The 25293-nt window shown below is 34.2% G+C and overlaps 1 pseudogene; it reads right to left on the bottom strand.

The window, feature by feature from the left end:
• LOC125092823 (39S ribosomal protein L1, mitochondrial-like) overlaps positions 1–24896 on the bottom strand; it is a 141805-nt pseudogene extending 116909 nt beyond the window's left edge.
• Between the last annotated feature and the right edge of the window lie 397 nt (positions 24897–25293).

The raw sequence follows: 25293 nt of genomic DNA, 5'->3' as shown, positions 1-25293 counted from the left end.
ATATACAATTCTGAATTCTGAAGGACAACAATTCTAAGTAACTTACAAATTGACAAATGCATTCATCTTTTTTTATGATTGTCATAATAATTTTTATTCATTTGATGAAGCAGGCTGACATAAAATAAAGATTCATTTGGATTTTCACAGATAGTGGCAAAACAAAAAGTCTAACAATTTTTTATGGTATATGCGACCTATAAAATTCACCCTGCCTGCCATAGGAACTGAATCAGAGTGTTGATGAAACTCAAGAACATGAAGAAAATTATTTCCAATCTTTGTTTTGGACTATTCATAACTGCTATGCAATTCTGACATTCTAACTTCTAAATTTTTCATATTTTCTTTATTAAAAAGCAGAGAAATCTCAAATAGCTTTACATATGGTACAACAAAACAAAATGTAAACCTCCTTGAATGTATGACTATGGTATCACTAAGTTTGGTAAAAGATCAGATTATTGATAAGTATACTCACAATAAAGTGTTAAGTAATCTAGGTTTTAGATTTATAAAATTCAGAAATTTTAGCTATCTTTGTAACAATTTTCTGATGAGGTCATAAACTTAAAGAATTTGGATTTTATTCCTCAAAAGTACCTGAAAATAATTTCTTTTTTTTTTTTTTTTTTTAATACCTGAAAATAATTTCAATTTAATTCCATTTATTAGAGTTAATATTTCAGAATATGTGCCTTGGGTGGGTAACTGGCTGCTATTAGTGATGTTGAACAATTTTTTCTTGTGCCTGTTGGTCAATTGTCTTTTGGAGGAAAAAATAAAAGTTTATTCAGTGCTTCTGCCCATTTAAAAATCAGATTTTTTTTTGTTTGGATAGTTGGTTTTGCAGTTGAGTTGTAAGATTTTTTTATATATATTTCTGGATATTAACCCATTATCATATATACGATTTGCAAATACTGTCTACTATTCCATAGGTTGCCTTTTTTTTGTTGGTGGTGGTTTCCTTAGCTGTGTAAATTTCCTATCTATTTAGACATGAGTAGTTTTTAGTTGTCTGATGTGTAGGAAACTCTCAGTGTCTTAGATTTCCCCCAGAGAGAGGTGATCCACACGTGGCCACTTACTGCTTACATCTATGGGATGAGGGGAAGTCAAGGGGCTCATATTCCACCATCTTTCTGGCAGTCCCACATCCTGGTGTTTCAAACAGGCAAATAATGAGTCACTGTTTATGTATCTTCTTAGAAATACTTTCAGAGTGGTATTTTGAGATGTTATTATAATTCAAAATTGCCATCAACAAACATAAAAAGCAATTACTTTCCTCCATAGTTTAAATCCCACTATAGACCACTGATCCACTCTGGATCAGGATGGGTTAGGTGTGCCAGAATGAGAACTCCCAAATCCCTGGGGTTTACATCAAACAAGGTGTGTGTTTTTCTCCTGCTACATGTCCACCATGGAAAACCACCACTGTGGTTTTCTTGTACAGTATCTTCACTCCAGGATGCAAGCTGAAGTTGCAGTCAACAGCAGGACCATCCTTAGCCTTCACAGGAGAAAGAAAGAGGAAGCATGCTGGTTCTGTGACTTCTAAGTGACATATATTACTTCCTCTCCCATGTCATCAGACCAAACAAATCATATTGTCGAGTCTAATTTTATTGATGTAGAGGATAAAACCTTTTCCTGCAAAGGAGCAATAGATATTGGTGAGCTGTGCATTAGTCTATCACAGATAGCAACAGTAATATTTCTGTTAGATAAATCTGAGAAAAGGTGCATGACTGTTTGAGTTTACTTTTGTTGGATCAAAGTTTGTTTTTGTGTTTTTTATAAGTTATTTGCCTGTTGAATTTTTCCTTTCTAAATGTTTGTTGCACATCTGTGATATATAAGATTCTTATTTTCCCTGAGCAGATCATGGCAATGTGAATTCTCCAAAGTGCCTTTGGGGATCCTCAGGAGTTCAGGTATCTTTAGGAAGGGGCAGAGGGGCAGGACAGACTGGCATGCAGATTTCAGTGGACTAGTTGGCTGCAGGGAAACTGAAAACAGGTCCTTAATATAGCCTCTTCCTGACACTCTGTGGAAAATTTCAGGTTGCAGGAAGATTCTGAATGGATTCAGGTCATTACAAAAACACACCTTCATGTACACTTCCTGACAATCTGCAAGTGATTAAGCTTTGCTTCTTTTTAGCCTCTTATAACCAATACATAAAGCAAACGTAGTGCAGAATGAACATCTGACCCAGAATGTGTCAATCACAATTCTGAGCTTCATTAATTCAAATCCACTTTTTACTGACAAGGAAACTATTGAAGTGGTCTTACATAATTGCATCTTCACCAAAGAAATTGCTTTCTGAGCAGAAAAGTTTTCTCTATTTCAATCTTTAACATCTCTCATCACAATTTAAATATTTAAATTCAAATTTGCCTACATTTCAATGTGTTGTATTATTTCATGCTAAAATATGGATAGCTCAATGTTATAAATTTCCAGATAATTGATAATAGGCTGTATCACAAAACACCATGCTATTTGAAAATGTTAATAAATGTCAATAATTTTAGTAATTTGTATTCAATTATTATGGACTGTATTTTCCTAGATGGGAAATAGTGCTCTTATATTAGAAATTGAAACTTTATAAAGCACTAATAGGATTTTGTAGTTGAAATTTAGATATAATATCTAGGTGACTTTATTAATACTGATTGTATTATGATAATATCTCTTGCTAAAAATCAACATTTATTTTTAGAGCACATAATTTGAAATCTTTATTTCATATAAGTTTTACTGAGACACTATTTTAGAAATAATCATATATTTTTATTTAACATTGCTTTCATTCCATACATAATTACTGTCATCCTCTTTGTGATAGGTCCCAAGTGTCATATATTGAATACATCTGAAAATATGTTCTCCTTGAATACCATCTAGAATGTGAAGGCAACTTATGAATAAATGAAAACTTAAACATATCAGGTAGTGGTAAGCTTTAAAGTAACAAAGCATTATAAGGGTAGTTAATTAGGGGTTACTATTATAGTTAATGAACATTTCTCTGAGGGGAAGATACTTGAGCAGAAAAATAAATGGTATTATGTCCTTTATGTATTTCCATCAATTGCATGATACTATAGATCCAATTGAAATCAGTGATAATGGGGAAAGGAGATGCTCTCTAGTGTCCTACTGTCAAGTAGATACTTCAGTAATCAGAGGACACGCAGCCTTCATGGAATGTTTATCCATGCTATCCATAGGCCAGGATCCTACATGCATTATTTTCTTTTTATTCTCCTTGTGTGAATGGGATTTTTCTTGATTATACTCCTTATAAATTTCAGGTACTTAATGCCATAAGACAAAGGTGATATTTTCTTTTTTGAAAAAATGGGAAGATATAAACACAAAGCAAAGGAAAACAAAAAACTCCCAATATGGTGATGAACATGATATGAATTTCTGAGCCGTAGCTCACAGTGCTAGAACACAGGATCACTAACAAAAGTTGAGTCATGTGAAGAACGTGTTTTGAAAGAACTATGGACCATGAACATTTCAAATGAACATCTGAGTAAAGGGAAAATATCAAATAAAATGAAAGATAGTGGGGGTGAAAAAGAAAAAGGAATCAAAAGATGATTTCTGCATGAGATTAAGGTTATCTTTAAGGAATCTTCTTCTTGTAAGACTGTCAATAACTCCTTCCACCTGACTTTCAAATATTCATCTTATTTGTTTTAGTATATAAAGAATGTTTCAGTAAACTATTTCTATAAATGTTTCTTCAGATGTTTTTCATTATTATACTTCCAAGTTGCCTTTTAAGAATTATTTTTCTAACTCATTCTCTTGACATTTTAATGACACACATTCTATACATCTGTTTATGTATTGTATATATTTGATTTATTAAAAAATATATTTTCACCACATCTAAGAACCATTTTTGCCCACTTGCAAGTAATATGTCTCCCATTGATAATGATGCTAGAAATTAATAAAGAAAACTTTATTTCATAGTTTACTTTGTGCATTTTCTATTTTTAGTGTATTTTAAAGGCAATAACCATTCTCAGAAAAAAAATTAAAGATATATCAAGTCATATGTTAGTTTTGTTAAAGATTTCTTAAAAATGCAGAATGGCAGCTAAGCTAGAAATTAAGAGTGCTTTATTTGCAGATCCACTTGCTGAACTTAATAATGAATGAAATGCTCATGAATTAAAGTTTTATTACAAAATGATAAAGTGTTTTCAGATTCAATACTCCTTCATGCATAAATTTTACCTCTGAACTCACCAAGGACTCATTTTGTAAAAAAAAAAAAAAAAAAAAAAAAGACCCCAGAACCTATTGTCCCTATAAACTCATTTAATTAGTGTCTGAACCTTGTGTCCCCATAATTAACTACTTGCGTACCACTGGTCAAGTCACTTAACCATAGGGAATGGTAAGATTTTTTTTTTTTTTTTTCCTAAACCTGACTGTGCTTGAATCTGACAGGGGGCTTCTCCTGATACTGAGCTACCAGCTTATTCTGGGACTGAGCAAGTAAACGACACTGCCATCAGAAAACTAAATCGTAGAAATCTCTCTCCATTTGAGTCATATCCTTATTAGTCCATTAATTGTAATTTTTATCCTCACATGGCCTAGCCCCAAAGAGAATTCATTGGCCAAACGGCTCATAGTCGATTCAAGCTAACAGTTAATCAGTTTCATTTTAAATGAATACGGAGCATTCGTTTTTATATTAGTCTCCACTGTGCTTGGTTGTTAGATACTTACCTGTGAGTGTCTGATTCACTTTCTATGAGCTGCTCAATCGTATAGCCAGGGATCAGAATTTGAATTTTGTTGAACTTATCAAACCAACTCTGATGATTAACGTTAGCCTACTACAGTGCTTTTCCCTGAGGGCCTCAGGTCTGGCCTGGGGATTCTTTCTAGATGCTATATCTCCAGTTATGCGTTTCCATTATTACTGATGTAAGCCCAAGCAGACTATTCGAATGTAAATCATTACAATGAACAGAGAACCTTACCCTAACTATTACGAAGAGTGAATTACCAATTTACGATTTTTATTTCCTCAGTTCTGCAAACACAGTGAGGGAAGCTGATGTACCACTCACCTAAAATACAAGTTGCAGTAAAAACATTCTTGCTTTGAATAAGAAAAAAAGGAAAAACGAAATGGAAAGACTGTTTTTTGTAAACCTCAGAGATTATTGTAAACATCATTACAAGCACAGACTCACTGAATTTTATTGCTTACCAAGTTTTTTTCATAACATAACCAAGAAGTACAATTTAAAAGACTAGGAAAAATTATTCTGGCTTCCCCTTAAAAAGTCTACAGATCTTTGGATGCTTCCATTCAAGTGGCTTGTTTGGAATAGGGTAAGTGTTCTTCGAAGAAAACAGAGGTCATGGCAAAGAAGAACATAAATGCCCATTTCATATTTGAACAGTGAAAATTTTATCAGGACTAGGTAAATATTCCTTATAATAAGAAGAATTGTTTAACTATAAAATCTAATTGGTTCTAATTCTCACCTCTGAAATTATACAGGTCAAGTTCCCATCATATTCCGAATAATATGTGTTCAAATTTTTGAAGCAGTCCATATCATACACCACCAATTTCTTTCAAATTTATATTTATCTATCATTCTGTTTTGCAAAATATTTGTTAGTTTGATGTCAAAAAATGGAAAACATAGTCAAACTGTAGAAAATAAAGACTAAAATGGAATAATGAAATTTTACTTAACTGATAACATTATTGTTTTATTATTTCTACTGATATTTTATTCAAGTACGGTGAAGTTGTAAAGTATTTTTCATAATGTTTTAACACATTGTTCACACCAAAGATTTTTGCCTTTTTTATATCCCATTAATAAATCTTCTTTGGGTTTACTGCTTTAATCAATTGAGGTGTTTATTCATTTTAAATTTGATTCTACTGTCTTTTAGGATATTCCTCTATCCTATCTCATTTCTAAACTTTAGAAGTAGGACAATTGTGGATTCATATCTCAGATGTGGTCTAAATAAATAGTCCAAATCTATATTCTTTCAGTCAATGTTTAGGGATTATTTACTTGATAAAATACACAAAAATCTCCCATCTTTTAACCCACTTTTACCTATTTTTATTGCAACAAACAATGTGAAATGTTTTTGGCAGTTAAGATATACAGAGGAGTATATTTTATTAGTTAACGATTTAGTAACTATATGTAACCAAAAATACATTTACGCTCAATAAAACTGATGTATCTTAGTGATCACTGTTGCTGCTGCTTCTCCTTCTCCTCCTTCTCTTCTTCATCTTCTCTCCTTTTTCTCTTCCTCCTCCTCATTCTTCTCCTCCTTTTCCTTCTCTCTTCTTCTTCCTCCTCTTCTTTCTCCTCATCTTCCTCTGCTTCCTTCTTTCTCCTCCTCTACTTCCTCTTCTTTTTTTTCTTAATATCCAAGTCAATATCCAGGGAATTGATATTTGATATAAGGAAATTCCTTTGTTCTATTCTTTCTCTGGGACCAATACATTCCTACGTAGTTTTGAATAGATTTCCCACATTCCAGAGACTGCAATTGCAAATCCTATTTTAAAACCTGAGAATGTAATCTAATTTGGCTAGAGAAAGCAATATCCTAATGGTGCTAAATAATCTCATATTATCTTCTTTCCTGAACAGATCTTGAATTATTTTGCAGTGATACTCAAAATACTTGTTATGGATTGGAATTGTGCCCTCCCCACCAAAGATCATGAAATTCTAACCCCCTGTACCTGTGAATGTGATCTTATTTGGAATTAAGATCTTTGTACCTGATCAAGTTAAGACAAAGTCATTAAAGTTGGCCCTGATCCAAGAAGACTGGTGTCCTTATAAAAAGGAGAAATTTGGGACAGAGAGAGAGAGATGTAAAGAGGGAAGATAATGTGAAGACACAGAGAAGCATCTACAAGTTAAGAAACTCTTGAAGCTACCAGAAACCAGGAAAGGCATGGAATACATTCTCCCCACAGTTCTCAGAAGGAATCAACCCTGCCCACACTTTGATTTTGGACTCCTAATCTTTAGCCTTCAGAATTGTGGAGCCACACATTTCTGTTGTATAAGCTACCCGGTTTGTGTTTCTTCTTATGGCAACTCCAGGAAACTATTAAAATATTCTTGTAATATTTCAGACTTTTTTCCCATTGGAGAATATGGAGTTAATGTAGTTGAGGATACTCATTTTAGTGTATTTCCTTTTTTTAATATGGCATGTCTTCCAAGATATTAATAATTTATACAACAAAATGAAATTGTTTTAAGCCCTTTGCTTTTATTTTCTTCCTACTATCAGTTTTATTTAAGTTCTTATTGTTCCTGACTATTTTAGAATGGGTAGACATTCTGAAATCCCCTTTTCTTATTAAAACATTTGATATATGTACAATTTCAAAATTCAAAGATTATTAGGCACTTTCCTTTTGAAAACTGCATTTATTTATTTATCTTTTTATTATCATGAGTTTAAATGACTGAAATATTTCAATAATCTTAGAAATTATAATACCATTCAAAGTTCAGAGCATACTTAATTTAACTTAAATTTTATAGTGATATTCTTGAGAGTAGAAAATAGGTCTCTATCTTCTAATTCCATGATGGCAAGTAATTTATTATTGGTCACATAGTAAATCTCCAACAGTTACTTTGGAGATTGCAGAATTATAATGGGAAGAAAGAACAGGAAAACATAATTGCTATATAAAAAAATAAATGAACAAATAATAACAACACAGCCACTTTGTTTTAAAAGCATAAATTATCTCTATGTGCACATATAAGATTTTAGCAATTTTCCTCTTTTTTTTTTTCCACAAAATTCCCAAGACCTTTGGAACACTGAGAAGTGGATGATTCAAATAAATTCCTTTTCTATTTAAGTGTTTCTTTTTAGTCTATTCGGCATTTAAGCAATCTTTGAAATTTAAATAAAACTTGCAATTCTGCTGATTCTTGCTAAGTACTACCATACCCCTTAATAGATCAATCCAATATTTATGAATCTTGTTAAAATAAGACTAGGACTGTGGACAGTTACCAAAATTACATCACTCGTTCAGTTTAGCTGTCATACTGATTTCTCATTGATTTAATTGAGGAATATTTTATGTACAATAAACTTCATCCATTTCAACTGTACAATTCAATGAATTGTGGCCATGTTACAAACCTCTGTAATCACCTGGATTGCAGATTCAAGATTCAGTACATTTCCATCACCTACCCCTCTATACACACAAATTCCTCATGACATTTTACAATACATCTCTCCCTCCACCCTTGGACTCAGCAATGTCTGCCTTACTTTTGGTCCCTATGGATTAATTTGAATTTTGTATGCACTATTTCATTCCTGCCTGTTTTTATTCACTATAATTTTGAAATTCATCCATGTTTTTATGTTTATGAGTAATTGTTTCCTTATGTTGCTGAGAAATATTTCACTGAAAGACCTATAACATTTGATTCGTCCATTTATTTGTCAATAGACATTTGGGTTACTTCTAGTTTTTTATTATTGTGAAGTTTGCTATTGTAAATAATCATGTACATGTCCTTGTATGTTTTCATTTCTTTTGGATAAGTATCTAGGAGTGAAAAGATTGGGTTACATGGGAAGAGTATGTTTAAATTATTTAAGAAACTGACAAGATGTTTTCCAGAGTTATACAATTTTATACTCCTAGCAGTATATGAGAGTTTCATTTGCTGCAAATCTTTGTTCATTTTAACATTAGTCATTCTAGAAGATATTTTGGGCTTTAATTTGTATTCATCTTTTTTCTACGTTTGCTGAGAATCTCTTCACTGCTTAATGACCAGTTTTAGCAAAATAGGTCCTAAGGTACCACAAAAGCTTGAGAGAGTTTATTTTTGGGTCTGGAAATGCTAAAAATAATTTCCATATAAATTAATGGTAATTGCATTTTCACTTTACACTATTTTGGCTTATGAAAGTTTTCATTGGAACATTACTTCAGATAGTAAGGGAAATGTGTACTACTTTTGGTCTTTTATTCACATGTAAAACATTTTCCCAACTTCCACTATTTCTAATATATACATTCTGAGCAAATACTTTGAAATAATCTTAAGTCTTAATGCCAATAGTTTATGAAACCAAGAAGTAGACAAGACAAATCATAATACATATTATAGAAACTACACTTTAGCCTTTTATGTCAATTTTTGATGGCAAAAAAAACCAAAACATCCTCACATCTTTTATAGATTGTCTTTTGAAACAACAGTGAATTGAGCCATTAAAAAGAAAAACACTCCATTGAACTGAAAAGCAAACAATGAATGTGAAAACCAATATCTAAGGAAAAAACATGTTGTCTTATTTCTGCTTTTATGCCTTCTTTTGTTCCTGATAAATGATGAAAAACTAAGTTCAAAGTTACAGTGCTACAGGGATGGAATACTAATATGTTAACCTATTTTGCATATCAGTAGAGCTTACAAAAATTAGAGAATAAAATAAGTGAGATGTTCTCCAATTGGAAAGTAGGAGGACAATGATGTAAACAATCCTATCAAATCTATCATTTTTTTTTAAAGATTTTATTTATTTATTTGACAGAGAGAGATCACAAGTAGACGGAGAGGAAGGCAGAGAGAGAGAGAGAGAGAGAGGGAAGCAGGCTCCCTGCTGAGCAGAGAGCCCGATGCGAGACTCGATCCCAGGACCCTGAGATCATGACCCGAGCTGAAGGCAGCGGCTTAACCCACTGAGCCACCCAGGCGCCCCTCAAATCTATCATTAAGTAACTTTTTCTAATGGTAAATATGATTTATGGCCATTCAGTTTAGTTGGGAAAAACATGCTAAAACATATACAGACTGGTCACATTTTATCATTAACTACTAAGTATTTAAGTATTGGATTTTTTTTTTTTCCCAGCTCTTCCAAATGCTGGGCTCTGTGTGTGTGTGTGTGTGTGTGTGTGTGTGTGTGTGTGTGTGTGTGTGGTTGCGTGGGTGTTGGCTCCATGATAAAGGGCCTGGGTTTTTCAGGGACCTCAATCCTGAAGGACCTCATCCTCATCTGCAATGAGAATTGACAGATGTTTCAGTCAGTTTCTAGGGGCTGTAGCTCATGCATGTAGGTTCCAACTTGTTCTTGCCAGCCATACATCTCTCTGCCTAACCCAACTGCTTGTCCTGTGGTTTTCAAGTGTTAGCATCAATCCAATAGGAAGACATCTTCTTTAAAGACACTGCTGAACTGGCTCCCTCAATTGACTTAGGTCAAATATCTTATTGAACCTTGACTGATCCACCATACTTAGTCATGTTCCTAATACAAAAGAGTTAGATTTCTTCTTTTGCAGAAAATGTTGCAAAGTGTCTAAGGTCTGACCATGTACATAGTAATCTCAAAATCATCTGTACACTTTCTTCTTTTCACTTTTGCAGGCTGCCTACTTCGGGAAAATGAATCCTACCCAAGAAATGAGCAATACTATATAAATGCAGAGCATTTCTCTACATCATTGAGTAGAATATTTATTCTTTGAAATAACTGAATGATTATGCTTATGACTACCAACCAATCTACTAATATGTAAAAGAAAGTAGAATCACATTGTTTATTTTTGTTTTTTATGTGAGGTGTATCTCTTACTAACATTATGTAAGTGCATTGTATCTTCACCCAAAGGGTTAACAGATCTGTTTAACAAATTCATTATAGTTTATTTGACTCAGACTTCTAAGAACGAAACTTAGAATGGTCACAGAAAAGATGCCTCTTCTTTTTCTTCAACATTTTTCAAAGAATATGTTATCAATTTATGTCATTCCCTTTCCCTGGAGGAGATAGCATTGTTTTGATTTCATATTGAAAAAGAAAGAGGCACACTAGAAAACAAAATGAATTTTGACATGTTTTACTCTCAAGAAAAATTCTCAACTTTAGTGTCATTGAACCTTATCAGAACAATTCACTGTAGAAGGCAAACTCTGGAATTGAGGTAGGATATCAAAACTCTATAGAGTTCTGGAAAAGTAATATAAGGAAGACTCTAAGTAGTCCCTTGCTAAACCATAGAGGAACAGTGTTTGTTTGACCTACTTTTTACAAACTGTACTGAAAATAGGAGTCCTGTATGACAAGTCGTTACATGTAAGATGTCTTAAACTACCTTTTCAGTACAACTAAACTAACCAAGCAAGGTCATTAACTTACACCACTAATAAGTGAGATCTGAAAACTTAGAAACCTGGCTTAATTGGAATTTATGTGAGGAGAAATTGATTTAAAAAAAAAAGAAAAAGAAAACAGCAGTGTGTTACTCACATTTCCTATCATTTCTTTGTCCATCTCTGCATTTTATCTCATATTCTTTGGTTTAAATTACAGGATAAGATTATTTTCCAAAATAAATCGTATTAAAAGGGAGCTAAAGCAATCCTACCAGAATGTTATTGAAAGGTTACTATTGAGGGGAGTATTGATTAAGCGGGAGTTCTTTTGCATATGATGAGAGAAAAACATTAAAGTTAGCTAGCTAAATTAAGACTTAAATTAGTAAATTAAAGAGAGAATTGGTTCAGTTCAATAAGACCTTGAAAGTAAAGACAAAAGCAAGCAGAATGGATTTTATTCTTTTAACCACAGAAATAAAGGTAGGCAGGGCAACTTACTAGTCAGACCAATTAAAGTGAAGTGTCTCACTCAGAGTTGTACTATACATACTCCATTCCCATTCGTCCTTGGAACCAGAGCCCTCAGTGTAAGCTGTAGCACTGAAGTGACAAAATGAATATGAGTTAGACTATTGGGACCAGAAATTCAAATGATCTATTTATAGAAAAGATTAGACTATTTTACTATTGTGCAATAAAAGCCTTCCAGCTGAAACAAAGGAAACACTATGTTTATGAACAGGAAGAGTTGATAATGGCAAAATAGCAACTACAAGACTAAATGTGTAAACCCAGTAATTCCAAATAATGATATTTGTCAAACTGGATCAAAATATATTTGGAAGATTAAAGCTAAAGTAATACTCATGGCAATTATAAAAAAAAAATCTATTGCCATCATTGACAATGAAATAAAATAGGGAACCAATGGATCAAAACACAGGCATGCCTCAAAAATGTTCCTGACCATGACAAAAAAGTGAATACTGCAATAAAACAAGTCAAATTAATGTTTTAGTTTCCCAGTGCATATAAAAGTCATATTTATAACATACTGTAGTATATTAAGTATGCAATGACACTATGTTCAAAAAAATAATGCTAATGCCTTAATTTAAAAACACTTTATTTCTTAGAAAAAAATATCCATCTTTCAGTGAGTCATAAACTCTTTGTGGGTTGAGGGTCTTGTCTTGATGTTGATGGCTGCTGACCAAGGTGGGTGTGCTGAAGGTTGTGATGGTTGTGGCAATTCTTAAAATAACATTGAAGTTTTTGGTTATCAATTAATTCTTCCTTCCATGAACAATATCTCTATAGCACTCAATCCTGCTTGATGTCATTTTATCGACAGGAGAACGCCTTTCAAAATTGAAGTCAATGCTCTCAAAACTTGCCGCTGCTTTATCATCTAAATTTATGTAAGATTTTAGGACTTTTGCTATCCTTCCAACAATCTTCACAGCATCTTCACCAGGAGCAGATACCATCTCAAGAAACCACTTTCTTTGTAGATCCATAAGAAGAAACTCATCTATTCAAGTTTTATTATGAGGTTGTAGCAATTCAGTCCTATCTTCAGACTTCACTTCTAATCTTAGTTCTCTTGCTAATTTCACCACGTTTGCAGCTACCATTTCCACTAAATCACTGAACCCCTCAAAGTCATCCATAAGGATTGCAATCAACTTCTGCCAAACTCCTGTTTATGTTAATATTTTGAACTTGTCCCATGAATCAAAAAGATTTCTAATGGCACCCAGAATGGCAAATCCTTTCCAGAATCTTTACAATTTACTTTGCCCAGATCCATCAGTATATATACCAGCTATAACCTAACAAAATGTATTTCTCAGATAGAAAGACTTAAAAGTCAAAATGACTCCTGACCCATGAGCTCCAGATAGATGGTGCGTGTTATTAAGCATGAAAACAACATTGATTTCATTGCATAACTTCATCAGAGTTCTTGGGTAAGAAGGTACATTGTCAGTGAGAAGTTGTATTTTGAAAATAATCTTTTTACAGAGCAGCAGTTCTCAACAATGGGCTTAAAATATTCAGTAATCTATGTTATAAACAGATGAGCTATCAACCAGGCTTTGTTGTTCCATTTATAGAGAACAGGTAGAATATATTTAATAGAACTCTTAAGGGCCCTAGGATTTTCAGAATGAGAAAGGAGTGTCAGCTTCAACTTAAAGTCATCAGTTGCATTAGTCTCTAACAAGAGAGTCACCAAGTCCTTTGAGTCAGGCATTGACTTATCCTCTCTAGCTATGAAAATTCTAGATGGTATCTTCTTCCAATACAAGGCTGTTTTGTCTACATTGAAAATATGTTTTTTGGTGTAACCACCTTCATTAATCACTGTATCTTAGCTAGATCTTCTGGATAACTTAGTGCAGCCTTACATCAGCATTTGCTTCTTCTACCTTGTACTTTTATGTTATGGAGAGGGCTTCTATTTTTCCAACCTCATGAACCCACCTCTGTTAGATTCCAACTTTTCTTCTTCAGCCTCTTCACCTCTTTCAGTCCTCATAGAATTGAAGAAAGTCAGGGCCTTGCTCAGGATTAGGCTTTAACTTAAAGGAATGTTGTGGCTGGCTTGATCTTCTATCCAGATCACTCAAACTTTCTCCATGTCAGCAGTAAGGCTGTTTTGCCTTCATTTATCATTTATATTATCATTTATCATTTATGTGTTGTATCATTTATGTGTTTACTGGAGGAGTACTTCTAATTTCCTCCAAGAATCTTTCCTTTGTATTCACAGCTTAGCTAACAGTTTGGAAGAAGAGGCCTACTTTTTGGCCAGTCTTAGCTATTGACTTGCCTTCTTTACCAAGCTCAATCATTTCTAACTTTTGATTTAAAGTTAGTGATGTATTGCATGGAGCACTGGGTGTGGCACATATACAGTGACTCTTGGAACACTGAAAAAAATAAAATAAAATTATAAGGAACAATAAAGTTAGTGGTGTGTTTTTCTTCCTTTCACTTGAACACTTAGAGGCCATTGTAGGGTATTAATTGGCCTAATTTCAATATTGTTGTGTCTCAGAGAACAGGGAGGCCTGAGGAAAGAGATAGAAATGGGGGAACAGATTGTCAGTGCAGCACTCAGAACACACATAATGCTTAATAAGTTTGGCATCTCACATGAGTGTCATTCATGATGCTCCTCAAACAATGATGATATTAGAATCAAAGATGACTGATCACAGATCACCATAACAAATATAGTAAGTTTGAAATACTGTGCGAATTACCAAAATGTGATAGGGGCAAGAAGTGAGCAAATACTACTAGAAAAATGGTATTGATAGACTTGCTTGACACAGAGTTGTCACCACCCTTCAATTTGCAAAATATGCAATATCTTCAAAGCACAAAAAAGTGAACCACAATGAAGTGACATATGCTTGTGGGTATTTCATAAATGAATTGATATCTGTGTCAAGAAGTTTCCTTTTATATCAGTTGACAAAAATGTAATTCTTCAAACACTGGCATTGTTAAAATTAGCTACATACAGAATATTCAATGTTTTAATATCCAGAATGAAAGATGAAGTACAAATTTAAAAAAGAAACAAACACGTTAGAAGAAAATGTCAAGTTACATGAAGAGAACTCCTAACACTGACTTAATAATAAGGCATATGCTGCTTTATACACTCTATCATTATCAACACATTTAATCCTCACAGAAATAATATGTTGTAAGTACTGTTATTAAACCCATTATTTGGAAGAGCTTTAGTACCACATGTATGTGGTTTCCATTCCACACTATGTCCACAATGCTGAGGTTGTCACCCTGTACCATAGACTTTCATAAAGTTCACATAGATGTAACCTAATAATCCACAACTGAGGTCATGATTTGGACCTTCCCACTGGTTTCTGATGTTTAGGTTTGGCATAACTGAAGGAAAATACTTGACACAGATTCACAACCTCATATTCACAACCTTTGAATGTAAGACCTTTACCAATGTGTAGATGGGCAATGGGAGGCACTAGGTAAGTATTTCCCTTATTCTGAGAACTGCAGGAGGGTAAGTGTCAGGATCATGAAGAAAAGTGGGTGGGTGGAATAAAATGAAGCTGAAGATGAGAAACCAGTGTATGTAAGACTTTTGTACCATAGCAAAGAAGGTAGATCTTTAGCCAAAGAGCAATGAGAAGGAAGGGCAGTTTGAGATTCTTTTGAGACATTACCATGTTTGTGTTTTATGAAAAAGTATAGAACACGGTGGGAGAAGTTAGAGAAGGAAGCATGAAAGACTGATTAGGGAGAACAGAACTTAAGCTCTATAATGTATAGGCAGGATTAGGGATTATTTACATTACTAAGTAAGAGCTTTTGTAAATAATGGATGTGCTTTTAGGGTTAGAAGATAACTTGGTATGAAGTCATAGGTGTTATTTCTGGAACCGTGAATATCCAAAGATGTTCTTGTGACAGGGATGAATTTGTTTGTTTCAATTTTTTAACTAAAGGACATAAAACCTTTAACTCATACATGAAATTCTGGATTATTTGGAAAATACAAAAGTTAATTCTCAGTTTGAAACTCAATTTTTTTTGACATATTTAGCAACTTCATTCACATAAAATGGGATTCAAATTGTACAAGCTTCCTGGGCCATATTATCATAATTTCTCAAATGATCCACTCACTCACTCTTGAGTAGTATATAATGCCCATTCACACAGAAATTGAAAAAAATATCTTCAGATAACAAAATTTGTAACCAAAACATCTGAATGGTTAAACATACACATATATCCCACACATTTGTTCCTCTTTTCTGCATTTGAGGCAAGTGAAATACCACTATTTCTCATATGCAGCCCACTATCGGCTCATGTTTCAGTACAAACTAAATAAGCAGCTTTTAAAAATTATTTTTGTTGTTATTTTTAAATGGACTTGGAGGTGTTAGGGTGTGTGAGGAATTTAATAGACAACTCTGGGTATGAACCTTAAAAGAAATCATGATATAAATAAAAATTTAAAGAGAATAATATAATATCAATTCAAAAATAGAAATATAGTGAGGAAAATAGAAATCACAGGGACAGATAACATATATAATCATTATATATAGAAATAAATAAATAAAACATATATATAATATATAAATAATAATAAAACATTTTAATGTCATAAGTACTGATGATATATATATTTGTATATTTATATATATTTGTCTTTATAAATATATATATAAATATATATATATAAAACAGCTAATAATGGCTTCCCTAACACAAAATATAAATGTGGTCTCTAGACGGTTATAGACTTCAGTGTGAAAGTAAAACTATATATTTAGTAAAAGCAAATGGAGGCTCCTTGTGAACTAAGGCAGATGATTTCCTGAAAAATATGTTTAAAAGTATAAGCCCCAAAACAAAAATGACTATTTTATCAAAAGTCATGTTCAATAAAGGATTCCATGAATAATAATAACTGACAGTTGATGACAGAAGAGAAGATAGCTGTCATATCTAAAATTTTTATGTGAATTATATCCAGGATATTAATAAACTTGCATGAGTAAACAAGAAAAAAGCAGAAAGCATAATATAAAATATAAAATATATAAATATATTTATATATATATATAAAATATATATATATAAATATATTTTATATATATTATATATATAATATAAAATATAAAATTTTGCAAAAATATAATGAAATTAATGAGATGTATTAAATCTCTTTGTTGCTGTAAACATTTACCATAAATTAGTGACTTAAACAATAAACATTTATTATTATGTAGTTCTGGAGCTCAGAAGTTTAAAATCAGTTTCACTGGGTCAAAGTCAAGATATCATCAGGGATGGTTCCTTTTGGAAACAGCTGGGCATGCAAAGTATAGACTAGCAAGTGGGCAATGGTTCAATTATTTCTGTGTCATGTGGAGAAAGATATATTTTATTTTACATCTTATCAAAACACGCTTTTTAGAAATTCTCAAAACACTCCTTAAAAACATGACATGGTTTAAACAGATTCAAATAAGATTTTCACAGAATTCCAAAGGTTTTCTTTTCATTGTAGACACAAAGTACTTTAGAATGTACCTGAGGCTACACTTTTTAGACCCCTCCAAGGAAAGAATTCAACCAGGTATTTTAATTGTGCTAGTTTTGTTTTGAAATAGAATATTTTGGCCTAGGTAGACAAAGGATAACTTCTGTTCATAATCAGCTCTAAATCTTCATTATCTTATATATTTGCCTCCTGAGCTTTACCTACTCTGCTCACTGGCATTTTTGACGTGGGTAACCTCAGTATACTTTCTGTACTTATTATTCAGGAAGCTTCTCAAGACAAAAGGGAGTAAAATCCTTAAGCAGAATCTTTCATTCAGCGTAAACTCTTCTATTCTACTTCATTTTTGAAGCTACCTTAAAATTGAAGATGACACTATGGTTGAGGCGAAATTTTTCCCTCTTTTTTCCCTTTCCACGTCCCCAGCTATGACTGATACACAAAATGTGTGAAAAATTATGGCAGTGGCAGGGGCAAAGGAGCTGTTAGGAAATGGAGTGTTCATATGTGAAGAAACAAGTTGCCAGACAGAGGAAGCATAATGGCATGCCTAGAATATGTGTGCTTCCTCAACACAAAAGGAAAAATCAGTTCATTGATTAGGTGAGTGTCAATCCTCGCCCCTGAATCTTCTGGAGCCACAATTTACAGTGGTTCTACCAGTAAGTTTTCTCGTCATCATCTGGATGCCGCAAAATCTTTAGTGTATCTAGATTTCCAGGTCAACTCTCCGGGAATTTCCATCTGTGTCACTCTACATGGAGTTTAAAGACCCATGTGATGTGAGATCTGTTTGTTACTAATTCAGGGTGAGATAAGGCATTGCAGCCAGCATGTCAATCAACCAAGTTGTGAGGCACGCTGTTTAGTTCACCTGATGTTTTTACTTAGCAAAGCTTTATTGATTGTTTCCTGGAGTGCAGGGAATAAACAGTTGAAATACAGACTGTTTTGAGTAGCAGTTTTTAAAATCTGTCTTTCAGCCTTTGTATTAATGTTAAATATATGGAAACACCTAAGTATTTATGTGAAAATAAATGTTTGCTAATAAAATGGGGCAGCAGCACAGGTGACAGAGAACCTAGGTCTTGGTGTAGCCTCTGCCCCTATCAGTTATATGAACTGAAAGGAATCACTTAGTCTCTGTGAGTTTCAGTCTTCCTCGTTTGTAAAATGAGCTAAAATCATTCTGGATTTAAATAGTTTAATGAAATGGGAAAAGAGAAAGGAACTGAATGCATCACATTCTTACATCTAGACCCATGTCGGTCGCATAGGAATACTGACTATTGATTAACTAAGAAGACAAGGGTTAAACATGTTTATTTTTTAATTCAATTTGAACACCTTCTCAACTCTCATCACTTGAATATTTCCCATCTTTAAACACATATTTGGTGTTCATGAAACCTCTGTGGCTATAGTGTATCTTTGTTGCTTATAATAGTGTTTTGGGATTCAAACTACAAATTCACAGATGTATTTGGATAAGGTAGGTGCTTGAATAAATGCTTGTTGAATTATTGAAATGCAATCTGCTGGCAGCTAGGGAAAAAAATAGTCTCACTAGGGCTAAAGTATTAGCAAGGTTGACATTTTCTGGAGGCTTTAAAGGGAAAACCATTTCCTTCCCTCTTTCAGGTTCTAAAGGACACCTTCTTCTTGGTCCAACCTCACACTGCCCCAACCTCATTTCTGTCATCACATCTACTGCTGATTCTAATCTTTTGTCTCCCTCTATCATAATCCTTATGTTTACATTGGGCCCCAGAGGTAATCCAGGATGATCTCACACCAATATCCTTAATTTAACCACACTTATAAAGCCCTCTGTGTCATGTAAGGTGATATTCACAAGTTCCAAGGATTAGGACATAGAGATCTAGGGGGAGTAAAAGATTTTTTTCAGTTTCCATAAGAGAAGCCCAAACAATAACCATATACTAGAGGTTCGGAAATCACTAGTAAGAGAAACACCCTAACTGAGATGCCATCTTATATGTATTGGACCAGAAAACATAAATACCCAAATAAAGTCAAACATTGGTGGGACTATAGGGATAAGAGTGCTCAGGCTCTGCTGGTAGAAATGTTTGATGGTGTTGTTGTGCTAAAGAACCTATGAAAACTTCAATGTCAAATTGGGTAGAGAAGTGTGCAAATGACTGGACCATGCTACTCCTCATTGTAGCCCTGGGAAACTTCCACATACGTCCATACACTTGCATAAACCAAATGTTCATAATGGTAATGTTTCCTATTTTGTGTTTTCTATTCAATGATATCTGGAGGCAATCTGAGCAGTCATCACTGACAGAGGAATGATTTTATGAGGAAAACTACGGGTTATGAGGCAGCAGTCAGAAATAACTGGTTAGATAAATATCCACAGAGTAATTTGATGGGCTGTCTTTAGTATCATGGTGTTTAGTGAACCAAGATGTATTCGGACACACACACACACATATCAGTGTAAATATGTATAATACATATAATTATGTAATCGCATATTTTATGTTAAAATATGTGTCTGATGCTATATAATTTAGAAAACACATTCAGGTAAAAAATGATACACACAAAGGATATTAAAACATTTCTCTTGTTGGTGGATAAAATGGCTTATTATGGTATGGGGATGAAAAGGAATGAATGAATAAATGAATAACCACATTGCACATACTAATGATACTAATGCCCCATCAGTTGGGTAGTATGATTAATTCAATCTGGTACATCTGAGATGGAAAAAAAAAATCAATCAGCTAATCTCATGTTGGTAATAACTCCAAAGTACTCCGAAAAAGTAATTATTTCATTACATTACTGCAAATCTGTGGAATACATACACTTTGGTGTTTTATTTTATTTTTTATTATTTTTTAAAGATTTTATTTATTTATTTGACAGAGAGAAATTGCAAGTAGGCAGAGAGGCAGGCAGAGAGAGAGGAGGAAGCAGGCTCCCTGCTGAGCAGAAAGCCCGATATGGGGCTCAAACCCAGGACCTGGGATCATGACCGGAGCCGAAAGCAGCGGCTTAACCCACTGAGCCACCCAGGCGCCCCTGGTGTTTTATTTTAAAAATTTCTTATCATTTAGTAGTTACTTTCATGTGGCAGAAAGAATATTCAAAATACTTATCAAGTAGTATGGCTTAGACACTAGCCAGTCAGAATAAATTCACAGTGTAAATAGGCATACTAGGGTATACACTTCTAATGCGAGTGCTGTAGGTAAATTATATTACAATAACACTGCATACAAATTACTGTCTCAGGTAAGTATCCTGCCAGTCCTTTAAGTTCAATTTTATAAAATATTTCAATTTAAAGTGTCCACCTTCCCAGAAATTCTATGTTACGTGGTTAATATGGTTATAACTATGAAATAAATTGTATTTCAGTATGTTTGGATGAAAAATAGGAATTTCCCATAATATTGACTTTAACAATATTAGCAGCTTGTTCCACTGGTCTTGCTGTGTATTCATTCACAACACTTTAAGCATCAAATATGTGGGTTTTTTCCTCTACTGAATGACTTGGTCATTCTCTAATCTCCAGACACCAAGTGACCTCTGACTCAGTTCTGATACTAACTACCCAGAGTTAGTGTCCAACACCATGCGTTTAAGGGCTCAGTTTCACAAAATGCTCTACTTCAGTTAACTTAGGACAGTTGTGTGTCTTAAGTTGTCACCTGTACTTCTGACCAACCAGCTATAAATTTAGGGTCCCACAGCCCTCTTCTTAGGTTCTGTAATTGGCTAAAACAACTCACAGACCTCAGGAAAGGGCTTTACCTACCCTTACTGGTTTATTATAAAGGCTCCAGCTCAGAAAACTAAATGGAAGAAATGCAGAGGGTAAGATGTGGGGGCAGGGCAGGACATCACACTGAAGCTTCCATGCCCTCTGCGGTATACCACAGTCCCAGCACCTGAATGTGTTTGCCAACCCAGAAGCTCTCTGAACCTTTCTGTTTAGGGTTTTTATGGAGGTTTCATTACTTAGGCATGGTTGACTGAATCATTGGACATAGGTGATTAACTCAATCTCCAGCCTCTCCTGTATCTCCCTGGACGTCAGTAGATGGGGCTAGAAGTTGCAACCCTCTAATTACATGATTGGTAATGAGCTGGCAACCAGCTCCCATCCTGAAAGTTATCAAGAAGCCCATCAAGAGTCCCCTCATTAGTATAAACTTAGAAAATAGTTAATATGAATAACAAAAGAAACTCCTCTCACCCATGTCACTCAGGAAATTTCAAGCATGTAAAAGCTCTTGTGTTAGGCACCAGGAGCAAAGACCAAATATATTCTTTATTACATGATAATATCACATCTGTATCATAGTGATTTGACTTAGCAATATTTTTTTAGCTCTACAACTGAATTAAGGGACATTAGGGGACACCCAGGATCCAGCTGTACTTACTGTTTGCAATATATTGTCTCTCTATTGCTGTCTTATGGAAGGGAATTAGAAGACACCTTTCATATAATTTTGAACTGAAAAAGATAAATGAAATAAGAAGTAACCATTTAATACTATCTAAAATATGGTACTTTGATTATTTTGACAATGGGAAGAACAAATAAAATTTGACACACAATATAATAGCAGTCAAGACTTGCTATGCTTGGGAGTTGGGTTTATAGGGTTCTATGCTAGAAGGAGTGCTGGAGTTGGTATGTAAAGACCTTGTTTAGGAAAATTAAGGCAAGCACTAAAGAGGACAAAACAACTTATTGGACATATGTAAGAATATGGAAATTCCAAAATGGATCCAGTGATTTCCTGATAAAAGTTGCTAAAGGAACTGAAAAGTGAGTGAAGGAACAGACTATGAGGTGATTTTCTCTCTAGTTCTAAGTAGGAAGTGGAATATCAAAACCACAAATTTCCAAAGGGGTTTCAGTGATATGAATTAAAATATGTCTCAAAAAAAGTGTATTCCATGAATCTGTCACTGAGATCTAATATTACCTACCTCATAGTCTGTGATTAACTGGCTAAAATACTTAAGTACTGACTTTTTAGAATTAGAAGAATGCTTATTTTTATTATTTTCCAATTTCTATGTTGTAAATAACCAATATCAAGCTATCAACTGGATGCTGAGAAGCTCACAAAATTTTGGATATTCAATGACTGTCCCTAACAAATAGAAAGCAGAGCAGCCAGCTTTCAGCACATCATTATATAGAGCTCTTGTGAATGTTAAACTATTAAACTGTGTAAAGCAAAGTGTTTGCCACACAGAAAGCAAGACATAGTAGCTCTTCTTGACTTTCTACTTCAGTGCAATATAAGACCTTTCTCCTATTTGTATTACATGTGTGGGTGAATATACATAATAATAATTTTATTAATAGCAAGATATATGTGTGTGTATAGATATTGATATAGATGATATAGATATAGCTACAGATATAGTTATAGCTATAGATAGAGATAGATAGAGACAGAGATAGATAGAGGTAGAGGTAGAGAAAAGGAAAGTTAATCTTGAAGAACTAGAGAACAATGCAGCATTCTTATGATTGTATATGACTGACCTAGTGGATGTTGTGAAGAAAGGGGCATGTGCAATAAAGAATTAGTCAGCAGGCCTGGGTTGTCCAACCCTAGCATATTCTAAGGAATGGTCTGGCCCTTGGCCATGTTTTGGGAGATAAACTCTTATCTTTTGAAATATACTGACTGCAAAGGATGTCTATTTCCTTGGGAACTGTGACATGCCAGATAATCTCTGATAACAGTGTGATTTATGATGGGGGTCTTGGACTCTATGGCATTAATTCACCTAGAAAGGGGCTGAAGATCAAGCAACTGAAGTCAGCCTTACGGGCACTTGTTTTATACATGGCTGACACCTAATAGGAACCCCAGACTCAAAAATCTGGTGAACAATACTGGTTTGGCAATACTTTGTACATGTTGCCACACATCATTGCTGGCAGAATTAAGAGCTTTCTCTAAGATTCTACTGGGAAGGGACAACATAAACCTTATCCTGGAGTCTTCTGGATTCTGTCCTAGGCAACTTTAACATTTGCTGATTTTAATCTGTATACTTTTGCTAGAATGACCTATAACCCAGAAAGTGAGAGAAGTTGAAGTTAAAATTTTACAGTTTCTCATTTCATTTCTCCCAATTTCCCCCCACAATTTTATGTTTCAGACACTCTTGGCCTAATATCTTATTATTTTATTAAAAAGCATTATGATGTAGGGGCACCTGGGTGGCTCACTTGTTAGGCATCTGCCTTCAGCTCAGGTCATGATCCCAGGGTCCTGGGATCAAGCCCTGCATCAGGCTCCCTACTCAGTGGGAAGCCTGCTTCTTCCTCTCCCACTCCCCCTGCTTGTGTTCCCTCTCTCGCTCACAGTATCTCTCTCTGTCAAATAATAAATAAAAAATCTAAAAAAAAAAAAAAGAATTATGATGTACTAATTTTGTTATGTTCAATTAGCCACATATAGTACTAATTTTCACCAAAGAGCTAACCAATAACAACATAGTTTTACTTTTTCCAATTGTATTTGAATTTTGAGATGAGGCTGAAAAAAATCCTATGAACTAAGTGAATAATTACTAGAAATGGAATTCCTACCACTGAGTTAAACAATAAGAACAATTTTGGAAATAAATATCTCTAGAGCATTCAAACATTGAGCAATCTCTGGAGAAAGTTTTGGTTGTAAAATCTTGGGTGAGGATTCTATTATGCAGCCTACAATGCACAGGACAGGTCCCTCCCTACACAAGGAGTTACACAGTCCAAAATGTCCACAGTGCAAAGCTGAGAAGATTCCTGTTCTACAGTTATCTTAATCATTCTGAAATCAGAGGAGGAATTCCACACTACTTCAGGGAAGAGACTAACATTGACTTTCTCTTATAGAAAAACAACTCAACCTATGTATTCTAATGAATACAGAAATACAGAAATCTACAACATGGAAAGCCAAAGAAACTGAAATTGCATGAAGCTAATTCTAGGCAGAATCATCTGATAGAACTTGAAGTATTAGTTCAAATACATTCTGATATTTTATTTGGTTACTGTAATTATAATGGAAGATTTCTGTTTTCCTATTTACTAAGTGAAAATTTTCATTATTGATACTTAAATAAAAAATGTGCGTATGAATTTATGGTAGCAACAAAACTGTTTCTATGGAAAGAAGTATCTCAGTTGCGGGGAATGGCCAGCAATCCCTGTACCAATGGAGGAAAGATTGCTCCAAACCTTTCTGTAAAAGAGAGGAGAAGACAAGGGGGTCAATGCTTGGAGATGAAGACCCTTTGCTCTTCTTTGCTCCTGCTTTTATTGGTCCTTCAGGATAATCACAAATCCTTATCACTGTTTCTCAATCATATGATGTGTGACAAGGGGTCTCACTGAAACTACGAGGATCTGTGGATGGGAAACATAGGATATGCTCATCTGTGTGTTCTAGTGTTCTGCTAAACATAGCCTAAGGGACAATGCATACATCTAGATCACAGGGCAGCTGTCTGGGCTGAGAAAGCTTCAGGGAAGGCAACTTTCTGCAGGCCTCAGCATTCCAAAGGCCCATGGCCTTCTCTGAAACCTTCCTTCACCCCCAGTAGCCTCTGTTACATTTTAGCAAGTCAGGTATTATGACTGATTTTATGCTCTACAAACCCCAACATTTCCCCCTTTTTGTTTCTTTAAAGCAGCAATAAGTAGTCCTTGAGACGGTTATCCTTCATAGATACAGTTCACATCCCTGGTGGTGGATAAGGCATTTATTCCAACTTTGCAGACTATTATGAGAAGAAAAACAGTAATTATTACAATAACGACTCCTAAGAATCTCCGTTGTGTGGAAAAGAATACTGTGGTTGGGTTAAGCCCCTGCAGATTGTTAGAAAGAGATTGCCAAGCTTCTGTATGAACCTTATGATTTTCCACCACCATCAATGAGGTGAATATCTTATCCTTTAGCTGCT

Source organism: Lutra lutra, chromosome 1, assembly GCF_902655055.1.
Source record: "Lutra lutra chromosome 1, mLutLut1.2, whole genome shotgun sequence".
Taxonomy (NCBI): domain Eukaryota; kingdom Metazoa; phylum Chordata; class Mammalia; order Carnivora; family Mustelidae; genus Lutra; species Lutra lutra.
The sequence above is the reverse complement of the archived record's forward strand: the minus strand, read 5'-3'. Positions and strand labels throughout refer to the sequence as shown.